The sequence below is a fragment of the Callorhinus ursinus genome, unplaced genomic scaffold, assembly GCF_003265705.2.
Source record: "Callorhinus ursinus isolate GAN/ISIS: 27379988/994484 unplaced genomic scaffold, GSC_fseal_2.0 scaffold1, whole genome shotgun sequence".
NCBI classification, from domain to species: domain Eukaryota; kingdom Metazoa; phylum Chordata; class Mammalia; order Carnivora; family Otariidae; genus Callorhinus; species Callorhinus ursinus.
The window spans coordinates 79,019,077-79,040,066 of NW_027397063.1; the positions used below are offsets into that span (position 1 = coordinate 79,019,077).

At 41.9% G+C, this 20,990-nt stretch overlaps 1 long non-coding RNA gene across 1 annotated transcript in view; it reads right to left on the reverse strand.

The window, feature by feature from the left end:
- The window catches only part of LOC141369942 (uncharacterized), a 390,905-nt gene extending 374,869 nt beyond the window's left edge, over positions 1 to 16,036 (reverse strand). Inside the window, exon 1 of the long non-coding RNA XR_012373553.1 lies at positions 15,904 to 16,036. This is a non-coding gene — a long non-coding RNA (uncharacterized lncRNA). The remainder of the gene's footprint in view (positions 1 to 15,903) is intronic.
- Positions 16,037 to 20,990: the final 4,954 nt, after the last annotated feature.

Below are 20,990 nucleotides of genomic sequence, written 5' to 3' on the forward strand. Positions count from 1 at the left end.
TTTTACCACCTATGTGTATGTATTAAGCACTGCTAGGGACTCCCATATACTTACAACTTATAACCGGTAAATATTAAAAAAAAAGAGAAATAAAACAGAAGTCTCTGATCTCAAGCAGCACACAATCCGATAGGAGAGAGACAAAAACAGAGTTCCTGTTCAATGTGGTGAGTGCTTTAGGAGCACAAAGGAGGGCATATCTAACTCTGAAGGAAAAACTGAACAGAGAGGTGAGCAGAGGCTTACAGAGTTAGCCAGACAAGAGCACGCATGCAAAGCACATCCCCTTTGACTTTAGGACTTTTTGAAGTCTTTCTAAAAGTCAGCATATTAAACAGAACCCCTTTATGAAACTAAAGGAGGAAAACATGGCTTTTTGTGGCAACTAGAGATTTTCCTAGCATCACACTCACAGGTCATAAAGCTCAGCCCCGCGAGTGACTGAAAGAACGGTCAGAAGTCCCAGTTCCAATTCTCAAGGCAGAAAGGGGATGATCAGCCTCCCAACTAATTCCATCTCTTTGTGTCTATTTGGAGAAGGCCTCAAAGCAGTTCACAGGGCACCACGCGATTCCCTGCCCCCTTCGCCTCTCCCTTGTTGGGACCACGGCCTGCTATTGTAATCACCTTGAATCTGCCAACAGCCTACAAATAGCTTCACTTCTTGTGGGGGAAGGTGGTGAAGGAGATAGGCAAAAAAAGTGCCTTTATTAGGACTCTTTATGTTCATTTTGTAACTATTTTAACAAACACCTGTTCATCAGGTCACATGAGAAGAAAAAGCAGAGAACTGAAAAAGCAGCTTCCCCTCAACTTCACAAAAAGAAACAGACTCATACTGGGACTTTCTTTCCTCCTAAGCCAGCATGCTTTCAAAGCACCACCTTCCCTCCAGATGGTCCCAGGTGCCCCCATGTGGTTTTAGAGTGAGCACAGAGACGACCCCTGACTATGCCACTAAGAGTTTCCATGGCTTCATCAGGGCTAAGGGTCAAGGCACGTCAGCCACATTTTCAGCTTGGTGAAAATAACTAGACGCAACCCCAGACGGTCCTCATTGAGCATACAGGGACAAGAACATAACCACAGTCCTGTGTGTGCACGTCCTCCGGTCTAAGAAGCAGAGGCCCAGTAGACGCTCAAGAACTTGGAGATTTCCACAGAATACAAACAAGCCTGGATGTCTCTGTGACATTTCCACTAGAGCTACTGACTGGATCCTACTGGTTGAGCTAGAAAACGACCAATTCCCTATCACTATTTTAAGGCCAGGGCTTTTTTCCTCTGGGATTAGCTTCCTTAAACCACTTTATATACAAGTTCTAGTCTCTTAGGGTCCTTTAAACGTTTTGCTCTAAAATTTAAAAATAACCTATTTCCGATTATTGTCATTCATTGCCATCACTGGAAAATGTCAGCAAAGGGCTAGAAGTAACCTCCCCGGCTCCTCACAGTAGTGAAACATTATGTTCTCAGAGTTGTTTATAATGGGAGGAAAACTTAGAATTAGGTAATGTTGATGATTTAGCAGTCCCCTGTGTTTCAAATACTAACAGAGCTGAAGCTCACAATGTAACCTTTGAGTACACATAAAAAATACATGATAAAATTGGTAGTCCTGCTGTATTTCCCCACAGGCCACCATCAGCATTTGGAGGCGACAAACTTTTATGCCTTTGATCGCAGCAAAGTATGAGAAGTGATTTTGCTTAATCTTAAAAAAAAAAAAAAGAATCTAATAAAAAAGAGAGCTTGCTAATAATTAACTATAGCCTCTGGACTTCTCTGGAGGACCTTTTAACTCTTTCAAAACTACCTTACAGGATGGATCTATGATGGTTTTATAGAGCACAACGGACATATTTAGCATGACATTTCAAAAGAGAAATGGGATAGCCCAGTTAAAGATCCTTCTCAATGTGTCAAAAATGTTGTCCTAATACCTATTAACATGTTTTGTGAGATTGGAAAATTTATTTATTTATTTATTATTTATTTATTTTTAACTTCTTTCTCTCCTTTAACTATCAGTGGATTTGCATGATATGCTGGCATGGTCAAGCACTGACAGAATCCTAAGCCTATTCGTGAGCTGCCATCCTAGGAGTCAGTGAATTGATTAGTCAGGCCAAACGAGTATTTTCCGTGCTACTGACTGAATTCACACAGTTAACAGCCTTTGGAACTGTGTATTGAGGGGACCTTGAAGAAACCCATAATGTTCCCCAAAATACTGAGAAGACTTTAACAGTGGGTCTCTTCTTTCTCCTTCCTACCCTTTGGCTTCCAGAATATTAAAAATATGTAATTATCTTAGAGTACATGAGAACTTTGCCTCCAAACAAACCCCTCAGTTTGAACCTACAAAGTCTTCACAGTAGATTTTACTAGTAATAAAAATAATTGCCTTCGTGTTGTGGAGAACTAGCTCCATAATTCAATCCAATTTGTATTTGAAAAAACATAATAATATACAAATATAAACCAGTGTATATTTTCAGGTTACTGGAGCCTGTAAAAGAGGTAGCTAAAATTTCCTCCAGACAGTAATGTATTGGATTTTTAGATCCTACAGCCCACTATTAGATTAACCTGCATTAGCATAGCTGGGGCTTGATCCTGGTACAGATAGATGATTCATATCTGCTCACCCACTCGTAATCTCTCAAGGTAAAAAATTAATGTGACTGCTACTCTAACAGGCACATATTAATAAAAGATCACTTTAAAAATAAACAAAACCCTCCATGATAAAATTTATCACCCTCAAATTTTAATGATAAGATACTCATTTGCCTACACTGACATGATGCTCTACTTTAGGATCTCAAAATATTGAAATAAGCTATGACAACATCAACAAAGCCATCTTTATTCAGTAGTAGGTAAAGAAGATAGGACATTAAGCTGATCACTTTGAGGATAACACTTTAACTTTTCTATATCTGATATATCACCCCTCTTTCATGCTAGTCCTGGGTAAAATTAATCTTTCAAGCCCCCCCCCCCCGCCTTCACCTAACAAGACCCCGCTCTTATCAGTACGGTCCCAATTCCACATTTAACAAGGGAACTGAATTTGGAGTGAGGTGGCCTCAAATTCCATATTGACCTATCCCTAGCTAGTTATGTGACCCTTATATATCATGTATGAACCTCGATCTTCTTCTTTGGTAAAGGGGTTTTGTACCTGCTCAGCTTGCCTTTTTAAGATCAAATAAGACTTCTAGGACTTTTTAAAATATGTGAACATGATACTATGTAAACTCCTTATACCAGTGAGAATTAAATTCAGCTGATGAGAAAGACAACCCAAAATCATAACAGCTTCAAGCCTATGACACAAGTCAGAACTTCATGTCTTTCTCACGAGAAGAGGCGTCAGAGGGAAGCTTTCTGGGCTGGGTATCAGGGCTACAGAATGCAAAGACCCAAACTCTTTCTCTGTTGACGTTTTTCCTCTTAATGCTCCACCATTCTTAGCACCTGACTTCCTAGTTATGACCCGGGTGGCTACCACCGTCTCTGCATTCCAGATGGCAAGGGGGAAGGGGGGTTGGCATTTGCCGCCCTTTAAGGGTACTTTCAGGAATTGCACAGGACACTCCAGGTGGTACCTACTGGCCAGAGCTTCGATGCATGGCTCTACCTAGCCGCAAGAGCGGTTGAGAAAACAAGGGCCCCGCTGAAAACCAACAGCGCATTACAGAGAAGCAAGGAGATGGTGGTTATCAGCAATCACCTCATAGTCCGTGACATTTTTTCTAACTTCCATAAGAATGCTCCACGCTTGAGGGCCACCTGACTTTGAACCCCTGTGAAACCTTTCCTGTCTGGGTTACACTGCTATTGAGCTCTAGCTCCGGTTTTTAGAGCACATGGATCATACAATAAACTAACTACGAGAGAATATGGGAAAGCAGGTGATGGTTCCCTACTGCCAACATCTCAAACATGATAGCTCGGTTACAACTTCTTCTTACCCTGTCTGTACCACTCACCGCCAGAAGTCACATTTATCCCTGCAAAGCATAAAAGGAATTACATCATTTCCTTGATTAAAACTCGAGGCTGTACCCTCTGGCTAAGGGGACCACAGTTCCCATTTGCCCAGGACAGTCCCGGGTTCTGCCTCCTGTCCTTAGGATCCTGCCTAGTTTAGCACTTGTCCTGGATTTTTACTTTTTTACCAAAGGGATACGAAGGTATCCCTACATAGATTAATATTTTTATCAAAAGAAGCCAACATGTGCTTACTGGACCTCCGAGCTGGATTTCCAGCATCTGCCATAGACTCTCATGGTACTATGTGAGAAGCTTGTGCAACGCATAGATTTCTTAGGCAACTGATTACATCAGAAGGCTAGCTGGGGACAATCCAACTCTCTCTTCCCGGTCCCTTCAAGATCCAACCTAAGTTACATCTCCAAGGACAGCACACATCATTCACAATTCATTCATAAATTGAACTGCACTTCGATACATTCAGTGGCACTGCCTTCAAAGTGCAGGAAATTACCAGGTAGACAGTTGGCTAGTCAGGTGGAAACATGAAAATGATCATGTGCAGAAAATAGAGACTGAGAAACCCTGCTCAAGGGGACAGAGAGAATAGTCTGAATGTTCTTACTCCAAAAGTTTAGCCCTTGTTGCATAGTGTAGAGCTTTGTATTTTATTGTTAATGCATTTTTATTTTGTCATAAACCTTTCCAGTGTCAATGAGCTAAAAAAAAAAAATCAAGCTCAATGAAAAACTAAGGCTGACTTTCCATTTTTCAAGAAAATGGATGATCAAAAGTAACTCATGCCACGTATTTGTCAAGAATTACCAACCACTGTGTGTGCTACTGGTATCGCCCTCCCCCCTCCCCGAAAACCCGATGACCCAGAACTTCTGAAGAAACATCAGCAACTCCTCCAAAAGTTAAAAGATTTTGCCCAAACATGGTAATTTAGTATGTGCAGCCGGAGAAGGTGAGTTTCTATATCCCACTGTAAAGCAGGACTTTTCATTTCTAACAAATGGCTCTTCTAAATTAATATGGCTCACCTTTTATTCCAAGGTTTCTTGTGCAAGTGTGAAAATAAAGTGATAGGTTTCAGTGTGCTGCTATCTCTGTTAGCAGAAGAAAAACCTTAATTAGTTAAATACAAGTTTCACATCAGGGTCTCCAGCTTCAAAGAGAAAGTTCATTCAAAAGGGGTTCGATGACCTTTGACTTATGAGATAAAATTGTTCATTCTGGCAGAGTTGAAACATCTGACATTTTTATACAAATGATGTTATACATTCAGTTAAGATTTTCCATATTGCTAGTAGTTGTGATGATGGTAAAACCATTAGAAATTTTGATGGAGCCTGGTATCGTGGTAAAACAAAGATCTCAAAGAACCTATTTAAAAGACAGGAACGATGCGAACTCTAGTTGGAACTGGTTGTGGTACTTATGCAATTCGTAAGTTTATCAAAACAATCCATGGTATTCTACTATTCAAAATACAATAGTATTTGGGGAAAAAAATAGTATTTGAGAACTGTAGATCTCAAATTTTATATATATGTAAACTTATATAGTTACAATTATTTAAAGCTTTTAGCGAATTTTGATTACCAAAAACAAAGCTTACAACAAGGAAGTCAGTGAAACTCATCCCCCTAAAAGCAACAGAAAAATTGAACTGAAAAAATGAGATGACAAGAGTTTAGAGGGTATGTAGGTTTCAGTTTTGAAATTCTGTAATTGTCCCCTAGAATAGATTACTTGTAGGGAGAATCATTTGATAGAGTTATTTTTAATTGGGTAAGTTTTTATTCTATTCTGGAGTGGTATAAAATTGAGAGTGCCTGTAATTTTGTAACATTTATATTTGGCAAAAATTCAAGAACATCATAAACAGAAAACTTATTTGATGATTTTTGTCATAAAAATATTTGTTGAAGGTACACTGAATCAAGGGGGAATAGCCCAAGATGTTTATACATTTCAATAGGAAAAAAAATTGAATTAAGAACATCCTCCACTTAGCATAATTTGGTTTGAACATTCCTCAGTGCCTGCAAGGAGAGTATTATCTCAAAAAAAAAAAAGTTCACTGGAGTTATCAAACATTCTAATCTAGGCACCATAAAATAGAGCTTTAAACAGTATTGTTTTATTAAAATATTCAAAATAAAATGACATTGAAAAATATATTCAGAAAAACACTCATCGCGTGGTGTTAGAGACAGTTATAAGTAAAAAGCAGATTAAAATGTGACTCTATATCAAGAATTGTTTTGCTCATATTTTTATCATTCACATAGCTTTTAATTTTGCACATTAATTTTGCTTTAATATACAAAATATTTTTATATCTTTAGAAAGCATTTTCTCTTAAAAAAGTTTAATAGAATCAGTACGATGGTCAAGAAGCATCTAAAAAACTAACTTCCAATGATTTTTAGCACTTTCTTTTACTCTCAAAAGTGTCCCCTAGCGACAGCCAACAGAATAAAACCGCATTCCTTGTGACGCGACCCTCTGAACCCTTCCCGCCTGCTCTCCACATTTCCCTCCAGCCGTCTCCAGAGCCTCCCACGCTCATGCCACACACGGCTGCTCACAGGACCGGGGAAGAGGTCACCCGCTCGGCTCTGCCCCCACACTTCCCTCTGGCCACAATGCCCTGTGCTCTCGTAACCCTGGTGAAGTCCAGCTCCCCCAGAAATCCAACTCCAGGATCTTCTTCCAGCTTTCTCCTCCCCACTTCCCACCCAAAGCGCTAATGACGTGCTCCTCCAGGGCCTCCTGGAGCTTTCCAAACGACAACCCTCACTGCCACAGCTCCATGATTTTGTTTCTGCTCCTTCTTTCTGTCTGGATAGGGAGAGCTGAGAAGTCATGGACTTGGGCCACTTCATCTCTGGGCACTGAGAGCCTAGCACAGTACCTGACACATAGAGCCCATTAGATGTGCATTTGTTCGACAGAATGTGCTGTATTGCAAAGATGGCTTTTCCCAACCTCCTAAAACAACTACTTCAGCATCTCCCTGATCTATACTTGTAGTTAAGGCCCTCCCAGGACTGGATCCACCAGTGGCTGAGCTCTAACAAGGCCTGGTTTTCTCTGGAGGGTGGCGGATTTACGATCATCTACTGGCATGCTCCCGCTAGGTCTCTAAGGTGAAGAGTTAACCTCAGCTGTCTAGTGATTCATTTAACCTCATAAAAATCAAGAGACAGCAATTGTGTATGTATCTATAAAATGAACCCTGATAAACAGGCCAAGAATGGACTTACACACAAAGCCTGACTAAAGAGTCTACAACCACCAGAAAGGGCAATAGTGAATATAATCTCATTTACTCCTTAAAGCCAGCCACAGCCTCCTTTTCCTGGATAAAAGGGCCTCACGAAGAGGCTCCATCAAAGTGAATCTACAACCCAGAGCACGGTGAGGCTCCATGTTGTGTTACAGATATAATCTGAAAAAGCCTATAGATGTGAGTTACGGGTGTATTTGTGTGCATTACTGGCACCTTGAATGGGTAACACTTACTATCTCTTCAGATGTCCACTGTCATCAGGAACGTTAAGAATTGCATAGGCAATGGCACAGTGGGAACAGAAAGGCTTGGAGCTAGACAAGTCTGTCAGCATTTTCTCTTTCCTTGAACCTCAGTTTCCTCTTCAATAAAATGTGACTATTGCTTGCCATCGAGGATTGTTCAGAGAATTAAAGAGCCGATCTGTGCTTGGCTAGATAAATGGTAAAGTTGTTCTATTTCCTCTAAGGCGCAGCCTATCTGACTCCCAGATAACCTGCTAACCTGAAGCCACCTGATCCTTATGCTCGGAAGTCACCCAGTCCCCATCGCAGCCAGATTCTGCTCTCAGCGGCCTCTTCAGCACTGCCTTCCTCCCTCGATCCACAGGGAACCGTCCTGCACAGGGGTTTCTCTGCTTCACAGCTGTCAGCTCCCTCAAGAAGGCAAGAGGGGAGTGGGCTTCTGGGAGCCCACCAAAATCTGGCTGGGTTCCACATTCAGCCTGGTGATTCAGGTCCTCTGAGTTGCTGAATGAATTCAAAGGGTTACCAAGGCATTTTGCAATTCACAGCAGGTAGATGTAGAAATTACAGAAGCACTTTCTTCAAATTAGTGACAATGTGTATTTGTGCCCACAAGAATGAGGCACCTTGGAAAGCACCATAGCAAAATTTTCTTCATACATCAGAGCAGACCGCAAAACATCAATGTCATTTTATCACCTTCTAGTGCATATGAATGCACACATGCATAAGAAATCTTATCGCAGAGGGTCCAAATTCACAGGCAAATAGTTTACATCTTTTCAAATGTGAACAGTGACTTGATATGTATGAAACCGAATAGAACTGATGAATGATTAGGTTATTCAATTAATTCACTTTAGACAGGATTTAAAATTTTTCAAGAGACATTTTTCCTCTCCTTATCAATACAACTGAATTTTAATCTCTCTACTACATATGGGGAAATTTTCTGAGTTTTTATTTTAATTCCAGTTAGTAAACATACAGTGTAATATTACTTTCAGGCATACAATACAGTGATTTACCCCTTCCATACAGCACCCGGTGCTCATCACAAGTGTGCTTCTTCCCCATCATCTGTTCCACCCCTCCCCCATCCCTCTCCCCTATGGTAACTATCAGTTTGTTCTCTATCATTTAGAGTGTGTTTCTTGGTTTTCCTTTTTTTTTCCCCCTATGCTCATTAGTTTTGCTTCTTAAATTCCACACGAGTGAAATCCTATGGTATTTGTCTTTCTCTGACTTATTTTGCTTAGCAGAATACTCTCTAGCTCCATCCACGTCATTGCAGACGGCAAGATTTCATTCTTTTTTATGGCTGAATATTCCGTGTGTGTGTGTGTGTGTGTGTGTGTGTGTGTATACACACACAGCTTTTTATTCATCTATCAATGGATACTCATACAGCTTCCATAATTTGGCTATTGTAGATAATGCTGCTATAAACATAGGGGTACATGTACCCCTTTGAATTAGTATTTTTGTATTGAGTATATACCTTGTGGTGCAATTGCTGGATCATAGGGTAGCTCTATTTTTAACTGAGGAAACTCCATACTGTTTTCCACAGCAGCTATGCCAGTTTGCATTCCCACTGACAGTGTAAGAGGGTGCCCCTTTCTCTGCATCCTCGCCAACATCTGTTTTTTCTTGTGTTTTTTATTTTAGCCTGACCAGTGTGAGGTGATACCTCGTTGTAGTTTTGATTTGTATTTCCCTGATGAGTGATGTTGAGCATCTTTTCATGTGTCTGTTGGTCATCTGTCTTCTTTGGAAAAATGTCTATTGATGTCTTCTGCCCATTTTTTAATTGGATTATTTGGGTTTTGAGTGGTTTTGTAAGTTCTCTATATATTTTAGGTACTAACCCTTTAACAAACATGTCACTTGCAAATATCTTCTCCCATTCCGTAGGTTGCCTTTCAGTTTGGTTGATTGTTTCCTTTGCTGTGTGACGCTCTTTATTTTGATGAAGTCCCAATAGTTCATTTTTGCTTTTGTTTCCCTTGCCTCAGAAGACCTATTCTCGTAAGTTGCTATGGGGGCAATTTTCCTATATTTGGCTTTCAATTGATTATTTTTTTTCTTTAATGGACTTTAACCAGCTCATTAAATCACACACTGGATTTGAGCTGCACTCACTATTTTGCAGTTCTAGAAAATTTAGGTTTGTGGGGGTTTTTTTTAATGTTTTGTAGTATTCCATTTAAACTTGTGTTGGTGTTTTAGCTATAGCCTTTGCATAATTTGTTCTCATGGTGGCCCTAAGGATTAAAAAAAATGCATTTCTGATTTTTACAATCTAATTTTAACATTTTATCACTACCAGTAAAATATAGAAACCTTATAACCATATAGATTCCTTTGCCTTCTCCCTTTTACCTTGTAGCTGTCATAATGCTCTACATCTGTATGCACAGAAACCCCACCAAAGTTATAAATTTTGCTCTCAACTTTCACAATTTAAAGAAGTTAAAAGGGGAAACATAGCCTTTGATATTTATCATTTTTATTATTCTTTAATTCCTAAAGTTTCAAGTTTCCCTTTAGTATCTTTTCAGCCTAATTAACTGTTATTATTTCTTTTGGAGCAGGTCTGCTGATAACAATTTATTTTTTTTTATTTTTTTTAAAGATTTTATTTATTTATTCACGAGAGACAGAGGAGGAGAGAGAGAGAGAGAAGCAGAGGGAGAAGCAGGCTCCCAAGGAACAGGGAGCCCGATGTGGGACTCGATCCAAGGACCCTGGGATCATGACCTGAGCCGAAGGCAGACGCTTAACCATCTGAGCCAACCAGTCGCCCCGCTGATAACAATTTCTTAGTTTTTGCCTTCCTTCCTGATCTATTTTTATGGAATATAAAATTCTCAGTTGACGGTTTTTTCCCCCAACACTTTATACATAGTTCCACTGTCTTCTGACCTCGACAATGTCAGAAATCTGCAGTAATTCATACTCTTGTTCCCCCATATGTGATGTGTTATTTCAAGATTTTTTCTTCTCCTTATTTGTGGTTTTTAGCAATTTAATTATGAGGTGTCTGGATTAAGTTTTGAGTTTATCTTATTTGGGTTTTGCTGAGCTTCTTAAATCTGTAAAGTTGCATCTCTCACCAAATTTGGGAGGTTTTCAGTCATTGTTTCTTCAAGTTTTGCTTTGTTTTCCTGCACCAGTCTTTTTTCTCTTTCCTTCTGGAACTCAAACCACAAAAATGTTAGACATCTAGCTATTGTCTCCAATGTCCCTAAGGCTCCACTCATCTATTTATTTTTGCTCTGTTGTTCAGATTGACAACTTATTACTGATCCGTCTTTAAGTTCACTAACTCTTTGGTCATCTGCATTCTGCACTGAGCAATCCAGGGAATTTTTTTAATGATAGTTTATTTTTCAGTCCTGAAATCTCTACTTGGTTCTCTGTTAGGTTTTCCCTATTTCTCTGTGTAGAAATTCCATCTTTCCATTAAGTGTTTTTACCTTGATATGGAACATAGTAATAGCAAATCGAAGTCTTTGATTTCTGAACTCTGGCTCATCTTGGGGTTGTTATGGGTCTTTTTTCCTTGAGAATTGGCCACCTTTTTCTGATCGCTTCTGTTTTTGGTATGTTGTGTAACTTCGAATTGTATGGATATTTGGAGTACTGTCAGACTTTAGGTCCTGCTGAAGTCTTCTGGAGAATTTTTATTTTTTGTTTTAGCAGGCAACCAACCTAGTTAGGCCTAGAATGCAAGTCTGTCTCCCCTTCCACAGGCCAATGGCTCCACTGGCAGTTCGGTTTTCAGAGATTTTGCTATACTGCTGTGGGTGCGTCCCATGCCTACACAGGTCCAGCATGAGACCAGAACTTCCTCTGGTTCAAACATGTAAATAGGAGTCCCTTTCTTCAGCTTTTCCTCTGGCATTCCCCACACTCTCTAGAGCCCGTTTTTTCTGACCTGCTGGCCAGAAAGATGTGGTTGATCTTTGAGTTTAAGCTGCGGCCACAACTCTGGAATGGGGGCCCAATCTTAAGGCAAGATGGAGAATTTTAAAAGGAGAAATAATTGGAAATTCACTTCTGTATGGGTCACTTCAAATTTTGACTCCCTTCCCTCATCTGCCTGTTCTTGTTAAATTTTCAGGGTTCTCAGGGAAATGCTTTTTGGGTTTTGTCCAGAGTATTAGTTATAATCATTAAGAAAAAGAGGCTACTCCATCTTGGCCGGCAGCAGAATTCAACTGCTTGGTTGTTTTTCAAGTCTTCCTGTATGTTTTTCATGTTGTCTTACTCTTTCCTTCTAGGTTTTTTTTTTTTTCTAATTATTTGAAGCAAAATTATTTTGTTGTCTATCACAATGTTCTGTGATCAAGTTATTGCTTATAAAGGTGAACTCTTACCTTGCCCATTTTGGAATTTCGTAGTGTGAGTTCATCTTCAGCTAAAATCTTTGGGAATCCTTTGCAACCTGGCTGTGAACGTAGTCCTTCAGGGAGGCTTTGCCTTTGCTTTTCCAGAAGTTCCTGGTAACTCACTAGCCAGAGATCAGTTTAATGAAATTTCTCAGTATCATGACTTCTAGACCACACAGATGGTATAATTTAGACTCAACACCTGTGGGTATATAGTCAGATATTAATTTGTCAAGGAGGTTTTTGTTTTTTGGTTTTTGTTTGTTTTCCCAGCAAGAGCTCAGGCAAAAGACCATTTTTCTCACCATCTCTCTGGGCCAGTAAGCAATTTATCTAGTTTCTTTTTCACAAGGGGTACAGCCAACTACCAGAGCAGAGCAGTAAACAAGTAGAGAATGGATCCGAAAGCAGTGAGCAAGCAACACCTTCTCTAACCCAAAGCAGCTGAGGCCCAAGGAGTCCCCTTTATTCTTGTGAGCAGATCTCAGGAACTCAGCTTTTCTTACTATCTTTCTGCATTTGCCACTCCCAACCTGTCCCTTGGAGTTCTTTCCCCTCATACCAGTCATGGGGTAAATTTCTTCTTGCATAAACTAAAAGAATAAATATCCATTATTTCAGGGTCATTGTGAATTGTGCTGCTCAGAGTCTCAATAGCCACCAAGCAATATGGAAAACACAGACTTGAACTGAAGGGAAGTTGTTTTAAGTTGTCTGTGCTACCCTAGTGATGGGGACCACCCCAAGTTATAGTCTGGAGGAAAAAATATGCAAATCCAAATTATGGTCCACATTTATTTCTAATTTCCCCGATGCAGACAGACGTCATTCACCTTCAGTCACTGATCAAACCATAATAGTTGTTTTGTAATTTCTTCAGACCCTCTGAAGATTGGGAGTTACTGTTGGGGGTGGGGGAGGTTTCCATGGATCTCTATTTCTGCACATTCTGTAAGCAGAGATATTGACTGCCCTTTGTTCTGAATGGTCTTTCCAAGGATATTCATATAGCACACAGCCTTGAAATATACAGTATCTCCCTTCAGATCAAAGAGCAGATTTGCTTACAGTCTCAGAAGATAGAGGTAGGGTTTTCCTGTGAAGCAAAGGGCAGGCATGCCTACTGTCCAGTATAATGAAGAAAAGGGCTCTCTAGGGCAAAGGTCAAGTGTGATGGCTGCACATATACAAAATTCAGGTGTCCTAAGTTCAGGGTTCTTCTGTAACAAACTCACTGTGTTTGCAAGTATCTGGCCTCTTCACAATGCCCTGTGAGAACTGGGGGTTGGGGACTGGTGTGAAAAATGCTGATTCTCTGACTAATGCTATTCCTTTGGGTAACATACGGGCGTATGCCTTTGACTCAGGAGTCAGCTCGTCTACAGCCCCCATGAAACTGTGGCAGGCTCAGCTTGCAAGCAGGGTAAAAACCTTAGACCTTCAGAGTTCTGAGCAGTTATGCAATGCCTCTCTGTGTCTGCCCAGCCTTCTCATAGTACTTATTCCTCCTCCAAGGGTGGCAGAGCTGCCATGTGTTTGCACAGCTCCTGGGCATGTGCCAATTTACCAGGTCCTCTCAGGGTTCTGTCCCTGAACCACGTTTCTTAATGCATTTACACAGATGCCAGAATCAGTCACTGGTTGGTTTCATCCTCATAGCTACACATATTTCTCTGTGGTGCGCACACACTCTGTCGTATCTCAATGGCTTCAAGCAGCCGCAAACACATCAGATCAGCGTACTCTATGGCCCCCATATGCCTCTATGCTAAGCCTATATGAATGCATTAACAGACCCCAGTTGAGATTAAGGATGTAGAAACCCCACATTAAAATCATCTATAAAGTTTTATTTTGAACTCCTCTACCAACCACAAGAGCTAAGCTTGGCTATCCCTGAGCTACCGATTAGAATTTCCTCATTTCCAAACAGGAGAACTTCTGTTCAAAGTGAATCAGGGAGCACTCTGTTAAAATATTTGTTAGAGGCCAGTAAACAAAATTCGCTTCCTGTGTCAAAGGCTGAAAGGGACCGAGGGATCAGGCTTAATCTGTCAATATGAAGTATCCCTGTGCCTATACATTTTGGTTGTATTTCACAGACAGTCTGGTTACTAAGTTGTTAAATCCTAGAACTGACTCTTGATGGGAGTCTGCTTGGTCTAGCAGTGCATATTAAATAAATGAAATGAGTTACATAAATGTCCTGGCTATCTTATTTTTCTTTTCTATTATTTACGTGGTATCAAAATCTGTTCCAGTTGCTATGGATGCCTAACAAATTACCCCCAAATTCAGTGGTGTAAAACAGTAATGAATCATGCTCACTAATACGATGGGTCAGAAATTTGGATGAGACATAGTGGGGACAGCTGGTCTCTGCTCCATGAGGTCTGAAGCCTCAGATGGAAGCCTCAAAGGTGGGGAGCTGGAATTATCTGAAAGCTTCTTCACTCAGGTCTAGTGTCTAATGGTGGCTGTCAGCGGGGGGCCTTGATGGCCTTCCACCTTGACCGCTCCATGTGGAGTTAGTCTGTGCTCCCTCACTGCATGGTAGTGGAGCTCAAAGGGCAAGTGTCCTGAGAGAGGGGACGGATGGAACCTGTATCCTTTTTATGACCTAGCCTTGGAAGTTCCCTAGCACCACTTCTGCCATGTTGTTGATCAGAGAATTCAAGTCTGCCCATGTTCAGAGAGAAGAGAGACCTCAGCTCTCAGTGGGAGGATGCCAGTCACAATTTAAGAAATGCATGTGGGATTGGGATATGTATATTGGTGTGACCATCTTTGGAAATACAATCTGCCACAGTATGTATTTGTGGTAAATTCTCACAATAATCCTACAAAACAGATGCTTTTGTATTCTTCATCTTGGAGATGGAAAATGGAATTTAGGCAAGCTAAGCAGCTTGGCCAAGATAACACATCCATTGGTGAGCCAGTGCCCACCCTTAACACACGTAATGCCTAACCACTCGATTCTAAGAACTGCCATCAGGAAACTTACCCATATTGGAGCTTTGTTTAGACAAAGAGTTCTTCCTCCCATAACCAGAGATCATTTCAGTCTCTACCTGGAACCTCTTTTCAGGGCTCTGTTACCTGTCTAGTTGATCTGGCCCCTCATCTCCAAAGTATCGCTGCCTAGCATCGGCACAGGATTGAAAGATCTGCCCCCTACATTTCCTCTTATTTCAGCTGCTCCTGGGATAGCATTGGCAGTAGGAGCATAGCAAAACTACCGTAGCACGGTGGTAACATGAATAACCTTAGGAGGTTTTAAATCTTGGCTCTAACACGTCTTTTTTTGATGCAGTACACAAGTTACTTAGGTTTCCTAAGCCTGTTTCTTAACTGCCAAAATGGGGACAATAATATACTTCTAGGACCTGGTACAGGAGGAGCATGTTAATAAAAATAAGCAAAACATCTCTGACTCCTGCCCCCCACATTCTTATGCAGCTCCATGGGAACTTACAGCTCACTGTAAACAGAAGTTCTCAGGTGGTGGTTCATGAATGCTTACAAATTCATCATCACGCGATGCCCACTTGAGGCTTCTTCTCTTCCAATCCACACCCCTCCTTGGCAGATAGCCCCAGGAAGTCATCATCAGTAGGGACTCATCAGTGCCTCATCACTGCTTTGGTTATAGGTACTCCCCCAGGAAAAGGCTGTCTCCTAATGAAACTCCAACAGTAATTTCTCAGGATGCCTGAGAAGTGCAATATTCAGTCTATCACTGGGGAAGATGCCCTCCCACCATCCCACTTGGGTCACATAAAAACAGTTCCCTCTGCTTTTGCCAGCAATTTCTCTCTTCAGAGGGCTTGCGCATGAGTCTTTGGGGCCAGTAGAGAACAGATACCCTTCTGCCTCCACCACAATTCATCCTCCTTCCTCACTCAGATTTGCCTTCTCTTTTCAGCCAAAAGCAAAAACTCATACTTACATAAGCCTCTTCTTCTCAGATCTGTCCCTGGGTTTGCACTCTCCTGACCTAACGGTCACATGACCCTTTATGGGCTCACGGTCTTCTGCAGTTCCTCCCATCTGAAATTTTATGTCCCATGCAGCCTTTCTCATCTCTTGCCTTTCCCTTGGTCTTTTGCTTCTAGAAGTCATGGCACACCTCTGGGTGGGAACTAGCTGCAGTTAGTGGCTCTCTCTAAAGACAGCTATTGCCCTGCTTTGTCCACTCTGGATACCCAAATTCTAGCAATTTAGGTCCTCCTAGGGAAGCAAACATATGTAACATTATCGGGTGGGGTCTTTGCACACTTCCTAAGGAAAAAAAAAAAATCCCTTGAGAAGGACTCAAATCCCCTGTGCAAAAAGAAACTACATATAATTTACATGCCAGTAACTTAAACTGACTTAAAGATATACTAAACTGCCAATAACATCCAACGTAGGGCAGATGGCAATTTACAACCCCTGATCACTAAGAAAATTTTTAAAAAACCATTGGCCAAATGTGGCCAAGGAGAGTATCTGCTGTGGTCCTATTGCCATAGCCTTCCTCTGTCTTCCAGATCTGGGTCTTTTCTTGCCAAAGGCTCAGTCCTTCTGCTCAGGTCGCTCACTCTCAGGGCTAAAGTGGCCACCCTCCTGTGTCAAGACTTCAGGCCAGTGATGTAATGCCATCTCTCTATATATACATGTGTAATTACTCAGAGCTCACTTGTAAGTCCAATTCCTCGTCAATTCCATTTGTCAGAGGTTGCTTTCTCCGTATATGTTCTGCTAACTGCCATCTTCAGCTGCTCGCTGCCATAAACAGCACCTCTGTCCTCACCCCCTATGCCACCGTGAAGAGACGATACACGTTGTATAGCCCCAGGCTTTTGGTGAGGAGAGAGCGACTTCCAGTTTGGATCCTACAAGAAAAGCTTCCCTTGTTGCCCAGATCTGATACTTCCTGTGTTTCCATGGCAAACTTCCCTCCTGGATGCAGCTGCTTTGGAGGGCGGGGGAGAAGAGAACTGTTTAACCGTTTTGTTCCCATGATGTACTTTGTTTCTCTCTTCCTCTGCACTCCACATTTCACTTTCTGTACTTGTGCCCTTGGTAGGTGCTTCCCCCCTCCCCCACCATAGCCACACAACATTTTTCCAGTTCTCCGTGTGTGGGGTTACTCACTGCCAAGCCCTGGAAAAAATCATAGGTTTTTGGCAGGAAAACACTGGATTCATAGTGCCACTAGAAAAGCATCTTTTCAATAATTCTTCAATTTCTCGTTGAACTGTCTCGGACCCACTAGAGTGAGTAGTTCTTTAAACCCCCAAGCCTGGGCCATTGGTCACCACAGGAAGTCATCTGCAGCTGTGAAAACCAATGCATGTAATGAGGATAGTATCTTGGGCATTTTTAATAGATATATTTTCATTTTCCCCTGAAATTATGCTCCTTCGCAGCCTCAGGCTCCCAGGTTGGCCAAAAGGCATACTGCTGCAACAAATAAGAGGCCATGGGTCATGTCTGAGTCATAAGTCTGACTTTTACAAATCCACATCGAGATAACAGTCATGAAAGTCAAGCTCTGGATAGAGAGAAAAAGGGACACTCCAAACGGTCTTAGCCTCATTTAACATGGTAAGAATCAGTCCTGTCTGACCGGGGAGACTCACCATGTGCCTGGGGTAGGGAGAACTCGGGACAGAACACAGAAGGAGGCCATACATGTGAATGAGCATCGTGGCCTTCTCCCTGTCCCGGGCCCTACCCCCCCCCCCCACCCCATGTAATCCTTGAAGAGGGTTAACACCAGTTGAGAGGAAAGCCAAATGGAGAGGTGCTTTGCCTCTTTTCCTGTTTGGTACTCAGAACAAGCATGGAAGAGCTGCATCAGAGGGACACTGGTAATACCGTGTGGCAGGCAGCAGAGGAGACCTGACTGAGCCCCCAGGGGCTCCCTCAGCCATCATCGGAGGTCAAAAGTACGTAGAAATTTCCACATGCTCTGAGCAAGGAAGCAGGCTATATCTGACGGTCCCATGTAGAGAGCTTACCAGAGGGTCACTGTGGGGCACCACAGGGGAGCCCACTGAGCTAGAGGGTCAGGTGGGAGGAACAGTCCCCAAGAATGAAAGTGACCCCAAATCAGCAGAGAGGACAGCCAAGCCCAACTGAACTGAGAGACCATGGAGCACAAGTTCAGCAGCTGCCTGCTTCAGCTACTGTGCAGCAGGGCAGAGTCACCAGGCAGAGAAGGGACAGCACTGCATAGAACAGAGGTGCCAGAGCAGTACAGATGTGGGTCTGAGGTGCTGCTTTTCCACCGCCATGAGTCAGTAGGCCTTCCTCTTACCAGACTTGGAGAAACTACCTCCTAAAAGAGAAGGAAACCTGAAATTCTGACTGATTATCCAAAAGGTACTATTACCCACATTTGCCAAATTTGACTAAATTGGGGATTTTTCTTCTCTTCTTGTGGTAGAGAGTTTCTAAGATGGTTCCCAATGGTCCCTACCTCCTGGTGTTCATGCCCTTGTATAATTCACTCCCCCTGAGTAGGGTTCAAACCTAGTGACTTGCCCCTAACAAACACAATATAGCAAAAGTGCTGGAATGTGACTTCAGACAGGAGGTTTGAAAGAGATGCTGGTTCCCAATTTGCTCACCTCTTCCTCTAGCCTCTGCTTGCTCTGATGAAATAAGCTACAATATTGTAAGCTACCAAGCGGAGAGGTTTGCGTGGAAAGGAACTGAAGGAGGCTCTGGCCAAGAACGAGAGAAGAATGGAGGCCTTAGGCCCAACAATTCAAAAACACTAGGTCCTACCACATGACAGGGATGAGTTTGCAACATGGTCCCTCACTCTAGACTTCTGCTGAAACCCAGTGCAAGTAACCAATTCAACCCAGCTTCCCCAGGACTTTCCCAGTGTTCACACTGAAAGCCCCATATCCCAGGGAACCACTCCATCCTGAGCAGTCCTGAACAACTGGTTGCCCTAGATGGCATCTCAAATGCAGCCTTCTAAGGGACCCTGGGCCAGAGGACCAAGCACAGCCACATCCAGATCCCTGATCTAGAACTCATAAGCTATTCAACGTTAGTTTATTTTTTTAAGATTTTATTTATTTGAGAGTGAGAGAGAATACATGTGCACAAGCAGGGAAAGAGGGGTGCAGAGGGAGAAGCAGACCCCGTGCTGAGCAGGGAGCCTGACGCAGGGCTCAATCCCAGGTCCCCGAGGTTGTGAGCTGAGCCGAAGGCAGACATTTAACTGACTGAGCTGCCCAGGCACCCCTAAGTGTTAGTCGTTTTAAGCTGCTAAATTTTAAGGTAATTTGTTATGCAGCAACTGATAATAATACATTCCTCATTACCCAAAGATTGTAAGTTCAAGTGAAAGATCAGGTCGGCTATAGAAAAATAAAGGTGGTGCATTTTCTTTGTGCATCAGCATGTAGTGTGAGTCGAGTTAGCAATCTCTCTATCAGCGTCCTACACTTCTGAACAATTGATTTGAAGAACCGTTTTCAGAAAGAATGAAGAATTAGGTGTGCCCCTATCTTCAAGAAGTTTAAAAGGATATCAAGAAATCCAGACATAATCACCTGACAGAGATCCAAAATTGCTATCACAAACTTAATATCCCTTCTGGGGAATCTATATACAGAGACAAAATGAATTTTCCGAGTCATGCAATGAATCTGTCCGATAGGTGGGCACAGCACCAGGATTTCTCCCTATCTCAGGAAACACATAGATCATCAAGCCAATATAAATGGAGTGTGAACTCCTCAAATTGTCTGCTGTCACAGGAAGGGTGGCTTCATGTGGCCAATCTACTTCACCGAGATCAGTTCCACACCATGCAGATTGACACTTAAATGCTAGTTCATGCTTACAAGGTCTGCAATATAATATATAAAGATCTTGCATACTTTCAGTGATAGGTCTCCATATATCATAGGTAGTGGATGAAGGATTGATTTCAGGCACGGAAAAATAGGCCACAAGGGCCAATACGAATGCTCTAATCTTTAATGAGATAAAAATAACAATAGCCATAAACGTTTGGACAGTGTTTTACGGCTGAGGAACACTTGCAGCCACTTTCATTCCAAGATTCTTATACTTCAACTCAAAGACATTTAAGGCTAAAAGAATTCTTATTCTCACTTAACAAATGAGAAAAGTTGAAGACACAAATGATGTTTCCAAAGTCACAGACCAAGATCCAGTGCCAGACATCTCCCACTGGCAAGGGCGGCTCTCTTTCTTCCCCATCAGCAGAGGGAAAGTGGAAATATCCATGAACTATCCAGTTTCCTACTTTCACTGGGAAATGATCTAGAAAGCACTATGGAGGCAGAGGGGATCTATAAAGTATATTTATGAGAACCACAGAACAGTTATGCATCACTGGAGGAATTTTTTCCCTCAAGTCCTAGACCCCTGAAGCACTGCTCTTACAATAGCAGCTGTTTAGGTCCAGGGGTAGAGTAAGTTTTTGTTTGAGGGGTCTTAGGAATAGAAAATCTAGGATGACTGAAAATAAATTACGTGAGACATCTGAAAAACACATGGCAAAAGTACATTTTGGCAAGTGCCTTGAGGAATGGTTAAATTCAACTCAACTCAACAGACAGCAATCGAAATCCACCTCCACTAAGCCAGGCAGTAGAAGTCCAAATCTGCACTAATATGGTAGCCAATGGCCACATATAGGCAATAACATTAAATACATTCAAAATCCTGGGACTGGGAATTCCCAGTCACACTAGCCATAGTCCAAGGCACTCAATAAAAACATGAGGCTAGTGGCTAGACATAGAACCTTTCCATTATCACCAAAAGTTCTCCTGAACAATGCCACTGGACTCCTGAGAAGAAATAACCAAGTGCCTCCCCAAGTGGCTCACGTTCTCATAGATGAAACACTCTCCTTCACAATAGAGGAGAACTCTGGCCGGGCTCCCTAACAATGCCTTCTGAAAGGTAATACATAACTTCTGGAATCATTCCAAATAGGTATAAGCTACTTAGAGGTTTTTCTCAACCTTTCAAGATGTTATGACATATATA